The 18,262-nt window shown below is 44.7% G+C and overlaps 1 protein-coding gene and 1 long non-coding RNA gene across 11 annotated transcripts in view; one reads left to right on the forward strand and one right to left on the reverse strand.

The window, feature by feature from the left end:
• The window catches only part of PRDM10 (PR/SET domain 10), a 47,242-nt gene extending 46,184 nt beyond the window's left edge, over positions 1-1,058 (reverse strand). For 2 of the 7 annotated variants that reach the window (XM_037409672.1, XM_037409665.1), the window contains exon 1: positions 865-975. The gene's annotated coding sequence lies outside the window, so the exon portion shown is untranslated. Of the gene's footprint in view, positions 1-408; positions 465-864 lie in introns of those variants that run through there. The other 5 variants (XM_037409673.1, XM_037409671.1, XM_037409666.1 and 2 more) reach the window with 4 other exon arrangements.
• On the forward strand, positions 209-17,811 carry LOC119158130. Of its 4 annotated transcripts, XR_005107770.1 has the most exons (6): positions 209-389; positions 1,021-1,110; positions 2,048-2,175; positions 8,200-8,340; positions 13,810-13,879; positions 16,918-17,811. It is a non-coding gene; the product is annotated as an uncharacterized LOC119158130 (long non-coding RNA). The 4 variants fall into 4 exon arrangements; XR_005107771.1 differs by lacking the exon at positions 1,021-1,110; XR_005107769.1 differs by lacking the exons at positions 1,021-1,110; positions 2,048-2,175.
• Positions 17,812-18,262: the final 451 nt, after the last annotated feature.

Below are 18,262 nucleotides of genomic sequence, written 5' to 3' on the forward strand. Positions count from 1 at the left end.
ACCACCCCACAGCTCCCCCCAGGCCAGCCGGCCGCCGCTACCCCCTTCCCCTTATATACCCCCGCTCCCCATAGCTGCCACCACCACCAGCCAATCCGAGGAGGGGGTGCAACGCCCCCTCCCCTAACTAGACCAATGGGAGGCAGGGGCGCGAGGCACGCGGCCAATCAGGAGGCGCAGGTGCCCCCCACCCGCCCGCTGCCCGCCAGCGCTCCCCGGTGTGAGGCAGCACGGCGGCCCCCCCCGGCCCCGGGAAGGCGGCATCAGCCCCCCATGAGGGCGCCCGGCCGTCAGTCCGCCCCAACCACTCCGGCCCTGGGGGGGACGGGGATGGCGGCGAGAGGTCGCGCCGGGCGGGCAGAGGAGAGGGGACGGCCCGGCAGCCGAGGGTAGGGGCGCTGGTCTAACCATAGGGGAGGGGAGCGAACGGCCCAGAGTAGTGGTGGGGGGCGAGGGCCCCCCCCTCAGTGCTGGGGACGGGGGACGGGACGGGGACAAGATGGCTCCAGCACCCCCCCGCCACTGAGGTGCTGGGGTCCGGACTGTACCATCCAGGGAGGGGGGGAACAGGGGTGGGGGCAGCCCTTCTCCCTCTGTCCGGGGCGGGTGGGGGATCCCGGCTGGGGCGGGGAGGGGGGGGAAGCGGACTGTACCTCTCCCGCGGGGGGGTGAGGGGAATGACTGCGCCCTACTGCCCCCCCCCCACTCGCGGGAGCGAACGGTTTATCCCGGCCTCAGCGCCAAGGAGCCGCCAGCTCCGGGCGCCATCTTGGGTGCGACTAAAACAACAAGTCCAAAACCCCCGGCGGGTCCCCGCGGCGCCCCCGGATCGGGCTTCCCTCCCGGACCGTCCCATCGCGTTACCTGAGGGGGTCCCGTGCGGGTGCCGCGTCCCGGCCGCTGCCGCCGGCCCCGCTGCGGCCCCAAACCCCCCCACCTGTCCTCACCTCACAATGGTAGCTGCAGAGCGGGAGGGGGGGCGGCCGCCCGACCTCATTACCATAATCTGCCTGGCAACAGGCCGCGGCGACGCACGCTGATTGGCTGAAACGCCTCCGCCTGCGAAGATGGGGCCCAAAAGTCCTCCAGAAAAGACTCGGAGGCGGCCAGGTCAGGGCCCGGGGAGCAAGGGGGGGGACCCCGATCCACGGGGAGGGGAGGGGGGGGGACCCCTGCCCGGGCCTTTACTCCCCCCCCCTGGTGCCTTCGACCAATCAGAGCGCCTCTCTCATCCCTGCTCCGCTCCGCCGGGGGCCTTGCCACCAATCAGAGCTCGCCTCTTATCGCGGCGCTCCGCCCCCTGCTGGGGGAGGAGGTGTGGGGGACGCTAGCAGCGCCCCCTGCTGGGAGGGCGGGGGAGGGCGGGGCGGGGCGCCCCCTGCTGGCGGGGAGGAGCGCGGGGGCGGGCGCCGGGTGATGGGCAGTGATTTATCGGGGCGGGAGGGCGGCCGGGCGGGACCCCCCTTTTACACGGCAGGGAGGGCAGGGTCCATCTCCCCCTCCCTGCTGGAGACGGAGCTGAGCCTGAGATCTCTCATGGGCTTCCAGCCGTGATGCTCTGCAGCCCTCCCTGCCCACCGCTTGGAGCATAATTATCTGAAATTGTGTCAAAAATAATAATCCAGCGGGTTTCACTGTAATTTTACTTATATTCTTATAAATTAAAAGCTGAAGTGAGAGCTATTAACATCTGTAGAGGGGCAGCCCACGAGGAAATGCCCCCAAAAAGGCTCCTGCTGCCAAAAGGGACCCAGGCTGCCGCTGGCATTCCTTTTTTTTTTTCCCATGGTATATGTGTCCAAGTCCTAAATGTCAGTTCAGGGATGGATAATAATTACTATTGTTCAGAAATGTAACTAATTGGCCATTCCAGCGGGGTTATTGCCGTACTTCTGTTGCTGCTCATCGTAAAGAGGTGTTTGTATTATGGTGGCACGGAAAAATACTGCTTTTCTTATGCCTTGCTTGACATTAGCATACGCTCAGAAAGCCATTTGGTCTAGTAGTTCAGTAGCTATTTTTTAAATAAGACAATCTCTGTGTTTAGAACCGGTGAAGTTTATTCCAGATGGCTTCACGCACCACCTGCGTGCACGTACGGAATACACGGGCAGCTGCGGATCCTGCAGTGGGCTGCTGCGGCCAAGGGACCCAAACCCCAGCAACAGAGGAAGGGTAAATTTTGGTCAAAAAATGAATCATTGCTTTTACAAAAATCACTTCTGCACATTCTCTGCCCTAGGAGAACAGTGAGAGGGTCAGACCTCGATGCAGTTAAACGTACTTGTCCCCCAGGTCTGCCTTTAAAGCCCTATCTAGTCCTTTAAATTTAAGGGGTGCAGGTCTATATTGAAATCATCCCATTGTACTGACCCATCCCTTCCGTGAGCAATCAAGATTTGAAAAGAAAAACAAACCACAACACAACAAACCAACAAAACCACCAGAGATGCAAATTTTATAACTTGCACGTAGAACTTGAGCTTAAAATGTTCCATAAGAAAGGATTCTAAAACTGAAGTGAGCGCAATTAGTTACCAGTTAGAAAAGTCTGTTAATTTGGGGTTTCCCCCCACCCCCTCCACAACATTCTTGTTACTCCTTTGGGCAGTTCTCTAATTTGAATTGTGAGAGCTATAAAGTCAATTTATTGCTCTAGCCTATAAACACAGTGTCAATTTCTTTATAGCACACTGAAACATAACGATGATGAATAGCACAAGGAAATACATAGGATCAAAACTGCTTTATTTCTTCTAAGTCTGAACAGCTATATGTATTACTGTAAAAAAAAAAATTAAACTTTTCAGTGTTGTATTTTTATTTGGGATTTCTGAGAGTCTCCTTAACATTTTGAAGGCTTACTGGCTGCGACACAAACACGCTGTTGTGCCGTCGTTTCATACAGCTATGTTACATATAGCTCTACAACTGGGCACAAAACAGCAGGGGACCTCAGGGCTGTGCTTTCGTGGTACGTGGGTCATATTCTGAAAGTTTTTCCACAGGTTTGGGAGGGTTTTCCCCCCTCTTTTAGCTTGGAAAGACCAATTCAGTGGATGCAACAAGCTGCCAGATGCAGAAAAAGCATGCTGGTCTGATTCATCATCTGCAGTATCTGGAATGTGATGTAATGCCCATTGTATTTCTCACATTTAATGTGTTGTTTCTGATGCTCCAGCACAAGCTTTGTTGTTCCAATAGCCTCAGGCTGTCAGAGAGAGAAGCTTTCTCGTTAGGTTAATTTATTTCTAATTTTCATCGTTCAAATAAACCACATAAAATAATTTCCCCATTCACTTAGATTGTCTGGAACAGCGCTGTAACCCTTCATCAAATGCTCCTTTTCCTCCCCTCAGCTCCTGGATCATCAGATCCATATCTCCATCTCTTCATCACCTCATTTGTATACTGCTGTTTCAGCACTGCTTCTGCTGCATCTGTCCTGTCTTGCCTCTTCCCTGTGGCCACGACAAGGCTCATTTTTCCAGGCTGCCGCGCCATCTCCCACATCAACGTGTACTGGCATCCTCCTGGCAAGAACCCTTTTCTCCCCCATTCCAGATGGAAAACCATACCCCATTTAACTTCTTGAGTATCTTCTTGACCTAACTCCTTCACCTGAACCTCTTTGTCCCTCTTCTTCACCTAGTAAAACCACTGTCTCAGGTCTTTGCCTTAAAAACAAGCCTCCCCACACCTGGACCGCAGTCCCTGAAAGCTGCTCACCAACCCTCTTTCAGACATCCTAGGAAGCTGTTCTGTCCTTTTTCCCATCTATACTTCTTTGTTTCTGCTTTTGTTGGGGTTACTTGATTTTTCTTCGTGACATGATCCCATTTTGAGAAGCATGTAGATTAAAGCATGACAAAGAAAAATGCTCCAGTGCCATAAACTCATTTGAGTTATAGGAGCAGACTATGCCTCGCTGGCCCTGTTGACCTCCTGGACTACATTTGTGCATGATAAATAGGTACTTGCGCCTAGATTTCCAAATTAAACTGTGCACAGAATTGGGCTATGCATTGTGGTACCCATCAAGCTTCCCTTGTGCAAGTCAGCAGCTGGCCGTGATTTAACACACCAATCTAGAAGATGGAAAAACTTCAGCTGTCTTTGTGTTTCTGTTAGAACCTGCTAAATAATAATGCAACTGAAATGTAATTACTTTGCATCCTGCATGGAGAATACAAAACATGGTGAAGGTATTGATAGAGTTTACTGGTTTAGAGCAAGCCACAATACATTTAATTAAAGTGGCCTCACATAAAACACATTGCAAATACAACAAAGTTAGCCTGTTTTGGTTCACAAGGTCATTCCCCACCCCACCACCACCCCACCACCCCCCCCCCCAAAAAAAAAAGAATAGTTGTTTGAGGATTTTTCCCCCCTAAGCAAGCTGAATTAATCCCTGTATACTGCAAGGAAAGGTTTGACTAAAAGAAGTTTGGTGGTTAGTGTGTTTTAATAGCATCTATCTAATCATCTCAAAAATTTTAAAGTGATTTTACTTCAAACTAAATGAAAAACATACTATTAGGGGAAGTATTTCATCACATGCATTCACTATTGGCTACCCTTTTGCCTGATCTGTACCCACCCAAATAGCGTTTTCCCCCCTGATATTTCCCTAAGAAACACAGGCAGCAGGCACAGTAATAAGTAAGGAAACAATTCACATCACACACACACAAACACACCAGTCTTTACTGGGTGCATCCAGTCTTAGGAAGAGGGAGCTTTTCAGTTCACTAGGAAAACCCATTTAGCAAAGCCATGCTGTGGTATAGGGATGGGAAATGCAAGTTCTGGCTGCAAAAATGCCTGCAGGGAAAATACTTTGCCACTCACACACCGGTATCTCCCTGACTCCATTATAACAGTATTTATTAAGGCTGCTACTGCTGCTTCTGGTGGTGTCTCGAGATCTTTGGGTTTAGGGGGAAGATAGAAATCAACCGAGAGAGTTTAGCATTTCACAAGTTTTGATGTAACCTGCCTGTTTGCAAGCTTTTCCAGGGCGAGAAAAATATTTTTCATTCTTCTTGTGCACAGCTGCTACTGTGGCGCCCTGACCCTTAAGCAAAGCAGCTGGGTGGCAGTGGTACCAGTAAATGCCCTGGCTCACAGGCTATGGCAAGCACAGGAACACCAGTGCAGCAGAGTTGCTCTTCGCATTGCAAGACTTCTTAACTCTTGGAACATCTCCCAGAAATCCACACTGGACAGGTGTAGTTCAACTTCAAATCCAGGTCAACCGCTTCTTCATCTGGGATTACTTTTTATTCAGTACGTGCGGCTCTTCCCAGGGAAAGATATTTACAATTAGCCTTACAATACTTAACTGAAAGTACCAAATTTGTTTTGGTCAATGTTTCACCCGAGTTCAGGTGGCACCACTACCCACTTCTGGTTATGTAGAAGCATTGTTATTAGTAGGAAATAATTTGTGCATCAACTGCAGGGTAAACACAGAGGCTGTTTGGGTTTCCTCTGCTTTAGGCAAGCTGGAGGGACTCAGAATACTATTAACAACGCGTTGTGAGATTTCCGAGTTTGCTAGAAAGTTGAATATTCTCTATTAAAATTAGTCCTGCATCTAGACATTATAATGAAGTCTTTTAAAAAGTCATCAAAAACATTTACAGGATTTAAAGGCCTTTTCCTTTTGCTAGAAAATTTCCATGTCTGCAGCCCTGGGAAAGGACTTGTTAATACACATCCCTTTGATTGCTGTTTTCAAAAAAGCGATGATGAGATGGTAGAGTCAGTCTTACCAGCCTCTGTTGGGAAAGAGGGGATCTTCACAGATAGGCCTCCTGCTTCTGGGTACACTCAGTAGATAGAGAAAAGCAACATGGAAAAAAGTTTGGTGATAACTTACAATAGATGTTTAGAGAGCAGGCACATGTTTAAAAATAAATCATAGTATAGGATCTACTTTATTTCATATGAAAGCCATACACTGTTTATCCAGGCTTTTAATAAATCAGCAAAAAATAAGTCCCCTAGCTGCAAAAACTATTATTTTTCTATATTTCTCAATCAGCTGGTCAGTCTTCCTCCCTTGCCAGACTTTAGAGATGTAAGAAATCCGACCTTCTTGGGGACGTAGAAGCTGGCAGGGGGCTTTCCAAGACACAGAGCCCTCTCCGTCACAGGCACTGCTATTAACTTAAGCAGGTTTTCACTTAAGAGAGAGACTTTTGTTCTGTAGCCTTGAACAAGAGACTAAAAACATCACTGAAGATCAGGTTTTTCCAAGGCCCATCTCTACTTATTTGTTCCTGTGCCAACGTTTTTATGCAGTTTAAATACGGGACTTTTTTCTCTCCCCAGTGTTTACTCTCCTGATGTATTTATAGACAGCAATCATATCCTCTCCAGAAGTTTATTTTGTTAGACTATGCAAGCCACATTTCTTTCACCTTCTCCTGTATAACACATTCCTTATTCCCCCATCTGTCTTACTAGTCCTTCTGCTGTAGTGGAGCAACAAGACTTTTAAAAAAAAATTTTCATCTTAAACAATACATTTTCTAAAACAGCTTTAGAAGCCCTAATCAAGTTTGTAAGGGTAAGAAAACTTGTCCTAGGAAGTCCCCTATCCATGCATCTGGATCTCCCAGTTTGTGAGAGTACTCACCACCTACACTCTCATTATTTAGCCGAGAGAAGATGAGTAAGAGTTATCTGGAGATAGCAGACAGGGTCACGTAAAAATCCAGGTCATCAAACAGGTCTGAGGTCTAGACGGGAATTAAACCTGCAGGTCATGATGCAGTCTAGCAAAGACAATCAGGATTAGGCAAAAGCCAGTAATTGCTTACTAAGTCCATGACAGTAAGGTTCAAGATCAAGCTGCAAAGTGGTGTTAGAAGCCCATGGCCAGGTACAACCGCCCTCCAGCTGAAGCCCCACGCTCCTCTAGGATCACTCAAGCAACACATGAGGTCCCAGGGCTCCGCTGGAATAGAGCATCTGGGCAGGTGAGCAGAGGTCCCAGGTGAAGCTTTTCGGGATCAGTCAGATTTATTAGTGGCCACAGCAGGGTGCTGTGTTGCTGCCTGGGTACTGCAGATACAGCTTGGTTCCTACAGTTAGCTGCTTTAGACAAAATTTTGTTGTCACCTTTTTTCTTGAAGTTTTTCTTTGACTTGTGTCTTAAATATAATGTTTGCAATTTTCCCCTGTTTGTCAAGAGCCTCTGGGTCTGGTTCAAAACCAAATAACTTAAAATTTTGGTGGAGATTATGTGCTTTCTTTCCTGAGGTTTGAGTCCTTGTTTACCATATTTCGAAGCTCTTCCTCAGTCTTCTTTCATAGCAACTAGAAGGTTAGACTTTTGTGAAGGAAACTGCGGAAATCTCATGGGGTTCTGGCATTTTATATTTCAGTGGAAAAAAAGACCCCATGTTTTTAACAGTGGTGGTGGTGGTGTCCTGCTGCTAACACGCTTGGCACGGGAGGCTGCGGTGCCCTGGTTGGGTACCTGACCCCAGCAGTGAGCAGGGCTGTATTGATTGAGGTGTCATTCTGGATTGCATTCCAAATATTTTTGCAGAGCAGATCTTTGCAGTTGAATACGTCCTTCAAGAAGATAGTTGTCTCAGTCGAAGTGTTTACTTTAGTGACTGATTAGTTTAAAGGAGGGGATGTTTTGAAGCTAAATTGAGTTTGAAAGGTAAGTATATTCCACCCACGCTATAAGCAGATACCTGAATGCCTTTGAAAACTGGTGTCTTAGGAGAACAGTAGGCATCAGATGGAGTAAATGTATAATAGCAAGTGCCAAGATTTGTCAGTGAGTGTAATGCTGCCTTACCTCTAAAGCTGACAAAAAGAAAATGGTATCATTTGAGACAGCCATTAAGGTTGAAACTGCAGCCTCTGCCCTGGTGCAGGTGGCTACAAATGAAAAAAATCCTGCTGCCCGCCAGACGGGAAAAACATGAACATTTGTTGCTCAGAGGAGGAAAGCAGAGCTGCCCAGAGCAGGGAATTCTGGCAGATCCTCTGCTGTGCTTCAGACAGATGACACTGGAGGAAGGACGTAGATACTGTAGGCTAGGAAGACATAGCACATCAGTCTGCTTCCCCAAAATATTTTAGTAAACAGGATGTAACCCAATTATTTTAAGCCAGTCTCATTATTGCTACCCACCCTTTTTTTAATTTTTCTTTCTTTTTTTGCAGGAGATAATCTTCATTGGCAAAGCTCATGTGATGTTATTCAGGTGCACCCAAACATTCTGTGTTCCAGGTGTGCCCAGGCACCTGGCCAACCTGACCCAAAACTGAGGCATTTTCTTCAAAGCAGTGGATTTACACAGTAAGGTGAGAGCATTCTTTCCAACACAGTTAGGGCAGTACTTAGCATTTCTCTGTTATTACAGAATTGTTCAGCTGTTGCTTTAAACTCTTGTAACCTCGGCCTGCATACAGTGGAAAAATTCAGGATTTGCTTGCCTGAGCGTGAGGCTGCAGTTCACAGTAAAATATTTGCTGTAGTTCCAGCTGAGAGCGCTTGTGTGTCCTGCATCATGTTAGGTTCGCTCTGCCTTAATTTTGCAGGCACCCTTCTGGAGATCTGTTGCAAGAGTTTTGCTGTCAGAGTAGAATTGATATTTTCCAGTGCTCTAAAATCCATTTGCCTGGGAAGACTGTCTTTAAAGCTAATACGCTAACTACAGCGGGAGCTCAGGTGGGATCTGGGCTATGAGATTTATCAAATGATCCCAGAATTTGACCACTGATTTTCAAAATGCTCTGAAATTTGCTGCTTAGTGAGTTTGCCTGAATAACAGAAGACAGCAGTAATAGCAAAGGCATTTCTTAAAGCAAGTTTGGAGTAATTTTGAGACTTGCCAGATGCACGCCCATCCGGTATATAGCCACTTCCTACAGTCATGCCACCATGGTAAGATTGTCTTGAAAGTTGTCATTTTAATTGCTGAGGTGTTTGGGAAGGCAAAGGATAGGAACACACTTAAGTCATTTTACACTGCTTGGATCAGTCTGATAAAGTGGAATTAATCTCCCTGGTGAGTTGTGTTTCATCCAACAATACCCTAACAAGTTGGATGAGCCACTTCCCATCCTTGTGGTCCTCCTCAAATGCAGAAAGTTGTAATGAGGCATCTCCTTCTGTGATAATATTTGTAATGAATTCCAGAGCCTGGCTCCCCTCCTCTGCCCTCTCCTCACTAATTCCCTGCAAAACTTCTAAGAAACCTGCCTGTTTCCATTTTTTCTTTCCCACATTTGGCCCTTACCTAGTCTTGATTTGACCCATTCACTTCCTCTTAAGAGTGGTTGCAGAAACTGCAGGGAAAATATTTTATGATATGCTATTTCCTTTAATATTGAGCAACTGCAACACAACAAAAACATATTCAAGGTGTAGTTAAGACTAAAAGGCAATTTGGTATTTCTGTAATGCCTGCGGGGGCGGGGGGGGGTTATCCCCTTTCAGTCTTCCACCAGGTTTTCTTTAACAGCTGACATATTGGTCCATAACATAAATACAAAATAAAAATGAATGAGAGAGCCCTCTACCATAGAGAATGCAGGCTTCTTTCACGATGGAATACTCAATAGTGAATCACGCAATTGTTGAAAAGCTATTGGCAAGCCTTTGAGTCAAAGGCGTAAAAGAGACTTAACATGTGCAGTATTTTTCCTTGCCTTACTTTAAAGAAACGTTTTTACAATGCAGGAACCTTTAACGAAGAGAACGACTTATGTAGCTGTAAACTCATTTGATTCTTATTTTTTATTGCTGTGCTGCTTGGATGCTTTTTTGGTAAATTATTTCCTGCCCCGTGCCAGATGCTGTTTTCATTCACAATGAAGTAATGGTCCTTTGTGAGTGATATCACAGTATTCTACCACAGCCCTTATTGTGACTTCTCAAATTTAACGTACTGAAATACATTCTTTGTTGGTTGTTTGGGGACTTTTAGATCTAGGGTTTGATTGAAGTCGGTCTGTAACAAAAAAAGAACAGAGCCTGGAGAACTTGGACGGTATGCAAGTTGGACAAAACCACGCAAACAAAAGAAGGGCAAAAAGGAAAAGTTTGCCAATTTGATATATTCTATCCTTTCTTGTATAGGCAGAGGGAAAACTCGAAATCAGACTCGCGTAATTTGTCGTTTTTCAGGTTTGAGATGTTGTAGGTATTGAATCGCTGACCTTGCCAAGCCACCTATCCATGTGCCCATGCCGGGTGCTGCAGCTGATGCAGGATCAGCAGGGAACGTTGGTGGGGGGGGGACCCGGGTTGGGGTCTGCTCCGATTTCACACCGCTGGCTGCCGGTGCTCCCTGGCGCAGCTCCCACGCTGTGCCCACACGCTAAAGCAAGCGTACCCGAAGGCACACATGTTCTCATTCTTCAACTAGATCACAGGGTTAGGCTGTTCTCAACACAGGCTAGAAACCTTGCCCTTTGCTTGTAGACGTGTGGTCTGTGGGTTTCGAATCACAATGACATGGTCCCATCCTTTGCTGGTAAAAGGTTTATTAAAACTGGTCTTGTTTGTGCCGGTGTCCGTGTGCACAGAGCTGAATTCTTTTGAAGGGTTCGGTAAAGGTACATTTTCCAGGAGACAGAACAAGTACAAGGAATCCAGTTGAGTTTCTGAAGGCCTGATCGTGCAAGGAGTGGAGCCCTCTGAATTTTAAACGCAGGTTAGAGCGCTTTGCACCCCCCAGCCCCTGTAAGGTTGTAGGGCTGTGTCTGTGTGTGCATATGTATGAGTTGAAGCATAAACTGATCTAAGGACATAATTACTTATGCTCCCCCCCCCCCCCCCCTTAGAAGTAAACCAGTAATTATGAAAAAGAAAGTGAGAAGGAAGACATTCCTTTTGAAAGTGGTAAGTGAATATTGATTTCACATCTCTGCTAAGTAGACGCCTTTTTGCACAGCTTTTTAGCCTTTCCAGTCAACAAAGGAGCTGGCAAACAGGTCTGTCAGCAGCTATATTTTCAGGAAGTATGGAGGAGGTCTTGTTAGACTTTTTAACAGAAGAGGGAGATATTTATAATACATGATAGAATATTGATATATTTGAATGTGCTGATAGATGAGATTTTTAAAAAACCAGAAAACGTGGTCAAATTTTGCCCTCGTTGTAGTCCACTGAGACTGCACCAGGTAATATGTTGAGGAAAAAATTCGCCAAAAGCAGTTTTGAGGGAAACTATTAAAATGCAGATAAATGAAGATGTCTGGCTGACCAGAAGAATCTGTATTCATGTGGCGAATGTTTCATTACTCATGCTGCAATGCTTTCTGAAGTATATTTTTGTATCATCATTTCCCATTTTAAATTCAGCACTTAAATCCCAAAAGGGAATTAACTATCAGCCATTTGCATTTTAAAGGGAAAATTCAAACCTCAATAGAGTGCTCTACTTAAGACTCCTTTTATATAACTTAACCAATGAGCTACATCTTGGTGGAGACCTTAGGGAGTCGACCAAATGACTGAGACAAGGCAGGCAAACCTAGACTTGGAAGAAGCCTTGTGATTTGCTTCATAAAATGCAGAATACGCTGGTACTGCTGTGACACTTCCCTGAGAACCGGTGTGTTCATTACTGTGGGGCAAAATGCCTTTGTTATTGCAGGGGGGGAAATGTTTGCCAGCTTCAGTAAACTGGGGTGGCTAGAGCACAGGCTACTCTCTTTTCCTGCGTGTGAGGGGAAACATAGTAAAAAGAAGTTGTAAAATTTAAAAGAGCAACTTTTAATTCAGCCCTTTGCAAGAAATGGGAAAAGACAATTGGAAAGTTACAGGAGAAGTGACACAGTGTTTTTTGTTAAAACAAAGCTGACTCATCTTCTGAGAAAATGCGATTCAGGAGAGGAATGGAGGGGGCTGTTCTCCCCCTCGGGCCATGAGTTTGCGGGTGGAAGTTGTAGGCGGTCCACTCCTTCCCTTGGAGACACGGGGATTCATCTTCTAATCGGATGTCCTAGTTCCCTTCAGCTTGTCTTGCTGTATGCCTTTATTCAACTGAAAGAGACTTCAAATGCATGTATTTCTTCATTTCTTATCACCAAGAGAACCTACATTTTAACTTCTTGCTGCCTTAGGAGCTTGAAAGATGCGGACATACTGCTACTTCTCATTTTCTTGTGGCCCACCAAAGAACTGTATGTTTTGAAGGTTATAAAAAAAAAACAGTACAGAAGATGAAGCCGCTATATGAGTTTAAATAGTACTGGAGAGCACTGTATTTGGGGCATTTAAAAAAAAAAAAAAATTGTAGGGTGAGGTCTGCACATACAAATTCCTGTGTCTGGGAATTTCAAAATCCCTCTGACTTTTTTTTTTTTTCCCCCCTCTTGACTCATTAAAGATGAAGTTGCTAATCAGCACAGGACCATTCTGCTCTTTCCTAAAGTGTGGTCTGGTGATCGGCACCGGAGGGCAATGCTGCAGCTCCTTGCGGTAACTGTTACACAACTCCCTTGTCTCCAGGATGCGCATTTCAAGAAACTAAAATAAATATTCCTGTGTTGACTTAAGAAGAATGGGTGGTTGGGAGCTGTGAGGCTTCTAATGGCGATTATCACAGGAAATGTATCTTAATATTTGTTTGAACAGAATGATGCAAACTGCAGCTGTCTATGCTGATATCAAATTAAAGTGAGCAAGGAGGGGACTTCTGGTGGAGTTACTTTGCTTTCAAGTGCACCAAAGAAATAAGGACTTCAAAGTATCATGCAGTTGATGGATGATATCAGACATGACATATCTCCTAGACGCTTTAGAATCCCTTCTTGTCTGTTCCTGTGTCATAAGTTACTTGCTAACACACCCTGTTGCTTGCAGACTGAGTAACTGCACAAACAAGCGAGGGGGGGGAATAAAAGGTGACTGCAGTGTGCCACAAAAGGGCTTGTTAGCACTGGTTATTCCATGATGCCTGATGTAACAGGCACTGAATCAGACCTGATTGCAGAGGGAGGGGTAGATTTTTTGTTGTTGAATTGCAGCTATCTTCAAAGCCGCTGTAAATGACTCTACATTTATCCAGCAGGACAAGTCCTGAGGTTTTTACATTTGATGCTGTTCATTGCCGTGCCACTTGTTAAGACTATTTGGCTTTTAATCCACCAATGAATACTGAATGAAGAATTTGGTCATGAATCAGATCTCTTCTTCTGCTTGCTAGTAACACAAGCCATTTTTATTTTCAATTTCAGGTTTCTTTTACAGTAGAGGACAAAAATAAATTATGAGTGGAAAGAAGTTAAAATTGTTCCTCTTGAGCAACTCTCCTGCATCAATGCTTAATCCTTTCATTATGCATGCTATCATTAATCATTCTGCTGTAATATTTGAGACACATTTGCGGGACAAATTCAGATCTAATGTAAAAGCTGCAATAATACTGACTTATGTGGAACTGCAGCTAATTATAACATATTGGAGTTTTCATCTTTCATGAAAGGCCTCTCTAAAATGAACAACCGTTCAGACTGTTGAAATGAGACTGTCCGACTGAGACAGGCCAGCAGGTGAGGGGAGAGGAAAGAAATGTTGTCCGAGGGCAACAGGAGAAATCTCAGCATCATAATGAGCCAGTATCTGTGGAAAATATGCTCAGTTGTTGGTGGATTGTTTTTAATTGTGTGAGGTTTTTCCCCTCTACAAGCTCTCATATGTCTTCTCTACCACAAAGTTCACTGCTCAGCTTATTAAAGTTGGAGTGGTTTGGTAGCCTTGACACATGAGTGACTGATCTTGCCGTCTTCAGAGAGTAAATGATGCTTCTGTCTTTACAGGTGGACTAGAAGAGATAAAGATGAGAGGATGCCTTCAGCCCGCTGTAGGAAGATATTACGATGCAAGAGGGTGAGAGTTTACTAAAGGTCTTCTGCAATGCAGCCCTCTTTCCTCTCTCCTTGCAGTGTCCTGACCGTGCTTTTATTTGTAGACCTCTAGACCCCCTGCCTTTTGAGTTCCCTGTGTCAGGTGGTTTGCTACAGCTCTTTGAAGAAGCATCAGGCATTATTCTGCCTTGAGACCCTGCCAGCGCCCAAAGCCTCAGATCCATCTGGACAGAGAAAATGAGCAGCATAAACATCCAATTTGTATATGCTGAAAACTGATCGTTAGCTAAAAAAGGTGGTTAGGCTGTCTTCTGTCCTTGCATTTGGGATCCTAAATCTGAGTGTGGGCTCATTATTATATTGAATTATGTATCAGAGGTAATGTCCTCTCCTGGATAGTGAATCCTACAGATGCACAAATCTATTTCAAAATGGAATGTGTCTTTCAGATGCTGCCTGCTTTTGTCTTGGGTAGTCTTCCTCTTCAGAAAAACAAATTGTCCGGTTCATTTCACTGTGATCACTGGTTTTACCCTCCATCTCGAAAATGCGATGTGATCATAGACTTAGCACATTTTCTAGATGCTAAGATTCACATGCAGAGTACTGAAGGAGCAGTGGCTTCCTTTAGCAGCTGCGCTTTTGTTGTGCTAGCCTTAAGCATCCTTGATTGATGTATTTTTCATTATCCAATGCATTGCTACCTTTTCTGTGCTGATGCGCTTCACCAGAGCAGTAACATTTCTAAACCTGAAAGACGGGGTTGTTTGCAAACTTGCAGTTATGGGAGAGTAAGTATTAACGTTACGATTGCTTCCTTAACGGTTCGTCCTATGCTGTAGGTGAGGATCGTGCTGTTGAAGATTAACATAGCACAAATTGCTATTTAAATTCCACACACACCCCCCCCCGCCCCCGAAAAATCTCAGAATATCTGTATGAAAACCAGGTTAATGGCACCTTAAGGCACAGACCAGAGCAGTGGGAAAATCGCCATCAAGAGTTAAGGCTTCACTGGTACAATGAAGGGTAGACTTTTCCCCCCTTCCCTGCCAAGCCCTTTTAAAGATGTCTTTGAGCAGAAACAGAAAGGCTTGTTGTCCACCGCTATCTACTGTGTCACTTCCTTGTCACAGATTTCCCGTGCTGTTTTTCCTCAGGCCTCCAACTACTCCTTTTATCCCTTTTTTTAATGGTGTGACTCCACTTGAAATGCATCTGTTCATATTTATTCTCCATCCTTTCACTTTTTCTGAACTTCGTTGTATTCCCATAGAAAATTACCTTTTGTTTTTTAAACTCCTGCTGCCCTTGCATTATCTTGCAAGGTGTAGAAGGACTCTGCATTTTTTTGTTACCTTCTTTCTATAGAACATCTTCATCCTCTGCATATACCTTAAGCCCGTTTCTTCATCCTCTGCATATACCTTAAGCCCCTTCTGAAGGTTTCTTCAGCCGTTTCCTTAATCTCGCTGCTGCTGCACCTTCTCTGTAATGTGTTGTCCTTTTGAGCTACAGATGGAAGACTGAGTTGCAAAACTGCAGGAACCCTAGGCTTCCACAAAGAAATTCTGCAGCCAAATATAGATGTCCATTTCCAGAGCGGGTTGGCAACTTCCTGATGTTATTAATGTGTTTTGGAGAAATATTATTTCCCAAAGGCACTTACATAGCTGGATGTGGGATCAAGTTTTAGTTGGCCAATGAAAGTTCTGTGTTGCTGTGTGCCCCTCGTACAGCCTTTTTAACAGATAGAGGTCTTGTCCTAAGTGCAGTATGGCTTGTGATGAGTTGTGGTAGCTAACTGTGTATCATTCCTGTAAGTTGGGTCGTATATTGTTTTTTTTCTGGAAGCACTGTTCAATATTTCTGATACTGCTGAATTGTGCTGGAATAAGTTCTCTTTACTCGAGCCCGCCACGTGCTGTAGCCATTTTCTAAATTCAGTTTGCATTCTACCTCCTGAAACCAAGGCTGATTCAGCTCTGCCTCTGCCACCTCTAACGTGCACGCATTTCTCACCTAGCGCTAGTATGAACGATGTGATCTGCCATTTAAATTTTCAATCAGGTTTTTTAATTAAAGGAGCTGCATAACATTACTATTCACAGGCTAGATCAATTTTGTGCTTTAATTTGTGGGTTTAAGAGAATGGGGAGAATATTCAAAGAATTTCTCACTTCTCTGAACTCATATTCCAGGTACTGGCAGGATCTCAACACATCAGCTTGCTAAAGTCGCTGCTCCCAGTGACTTTAATGGTACCAGACACATTCCTCAACGACTTCTGTTTGCCCTCTTTATCAAGCGTTTAACATTGCCCTTTCAGGGCACACTTTTCCTATGATAAATATGCTCTTACTGTTGACACAGTTGTGGTCTTGCAAGTGGTAATCGGCAGAGATGCTCACTTGTGACATTTCTTACAGAATAAACAGTAGCAGCCAAAGGTGAAAATGAGATTCTCAGTGCTTCGTTAGCATAGATGTACTGGGAAAAGGGCACTGAAAGCCCTGGAACCAAGCATATAAAATGGGATTCTTGGAAGGAAATGTAAGCTGCCACCTACTTTAACAGGGTTAACAACAGGAAAGGTGTTCTAGGCAATGCTGCAGCCTTGCAGCGTTCATTCAGATCGGTACTGTTGTCACAGGCAACGGATAAGTACCAGTTCTCATCTGGAATATATCTACATGCTGAACTAACCGTGACCATTGCGAGTGTCAGCATACCTGCAGCAGCGTGACCTGCTGCTCCGGTGTTGACTAGCACTTGCCTCTAAAGCCTTTCTCCGCTGAAAGCGTCGGGGTGTTTTTAACTGCCAGAATCACGTTTTCATTTTGCTGGAGACTGTCTCAATCTCCCTTCCTCCCTGCCACCCAGCAATCATACATACGAAGTTAGTTGCCTATAGAGCCCTTGATGACCACCAAGGAAAGGACAAGACTTTGTTTGTTTGTTTTTTGTTTTCCTGGGGACTTTTCTTTCTAGAGAGGACTGATCTCTCTGTGAAGGAGAGTCTGTTACTCTTCAAACTTGGACTTGTTGCTTGTGTTTTAGGTAGTGAACTGAGCACTGATGGTTTCGCTTTTGAAGTGGAACGCCTGTGTTGCACCCTTGCAGCAGGACTTCGGCTCTTCCGCGCTGGTGTGCCTGCAGTGTAGTGCTAGGAGCAGGCCATGTCACTGGAGGTGAGAATGCAGCTGAGGTCGTACTTATCTGTGAGACTTCCCCAAGAGTCACCAGATTGAAACCGCTTTTTGGAAGAACAAGGATAATGCTGTTGTAATCAAGGCGCTCTCAGTAAAAATACTCCGAAGCAAATCAAGTATCTGGTATGTCATGCCGGCACATGGGGATGCCACTTTCTTTTGTGTTAGCCAGTGTTGTACCACGAAGCACTGTATCAAAACAGGTCGACTGGGTGCATTCTGGTTGTACTGTTGCTTTGATGCTGGCACCACATGGCTGCGGAAATTCAGGCTCTCGTAAGGGCCCTCGAACTTGGCTTGACTCTCTGCTCAAGGCATTTGTGACTCGATTGCAAGAGGTGCATGGTAACCTGCAGCCAGTTACTTTGGTTTCTGCTGTGCCCCCAAAATCAAACCTTCGCATACGCCAAATTAACAAGCCCTTTTTTTCTATTTGCAGCTGTTTTGCCATCCTCAAAATGTGTTGACTCACAGAGGGGCTGTGAATGTTAATTAATACTCACCAAGCACTATGTAAATATAAAAGTATATTAATCTGTATAACGCTTTAAATGCTATATTAATTCAACCTCGAATGAAAGCCCCTATCCAAAGATTTATAAAGAGCTTGTGCATTTTGGCCTGGTGAGAAAGAAAAATAGCTTTTTTTTTATTTTAAGAAAAGGGAAAAGTTTAACTTGAAATGTCCTGTTATTTACTCATATATTCATGTTACACAATAAAATATTTACATTGAAATGTATCAATTTTCAATAAGAACTTGTTAATTCCATTTTCTAACTGAATTTGGCCAAGTTGAAGAGAAAATTATATATGCCAGAGGACTGCAGTAAAAGAGATTTAAGGGTTTTCGAATACTATAAAAAAGAGACTGTAATAAGTAACTAGTGGACCAGTCAACTGTTTTAATTAAAACCGGGCTGCTTATTGATCTATCGTACAGATTTACCCCCATCTGCAGCATTTCAGCAATATTACTTTCAACATTTTGGAAAATAGCTCTTGTAAGAGACACTAAAGAGTATGGAAGTTGAGAATGGAGATGCTTTTTAAGTATGCGACATTCTGTACAATGTTCTTTTTTTCCATCCCATGTAAGCACCTTAGGTATTTTTGTACAAAAGTGCGTAAATAGTGGAAGTGAATATAGAGAATCTGTAGGATACTAATGCTCTGACAATTCTAATGCGTTC

The sequence above is a fragment of the Falco rusticolus genome, chromosome 16, assembly GCF_015220075.1.
Source record: "Falco rusticolus isolate bFalRus1 chromosome 16, bFalRus1.pri, whole genome shotgun sequence".
Lineage (NCBI taxonomy): Eukaryota > Metazoa > Chordata > Aves > Falconiformes > Falconidae > Falco > Falco rusticolus.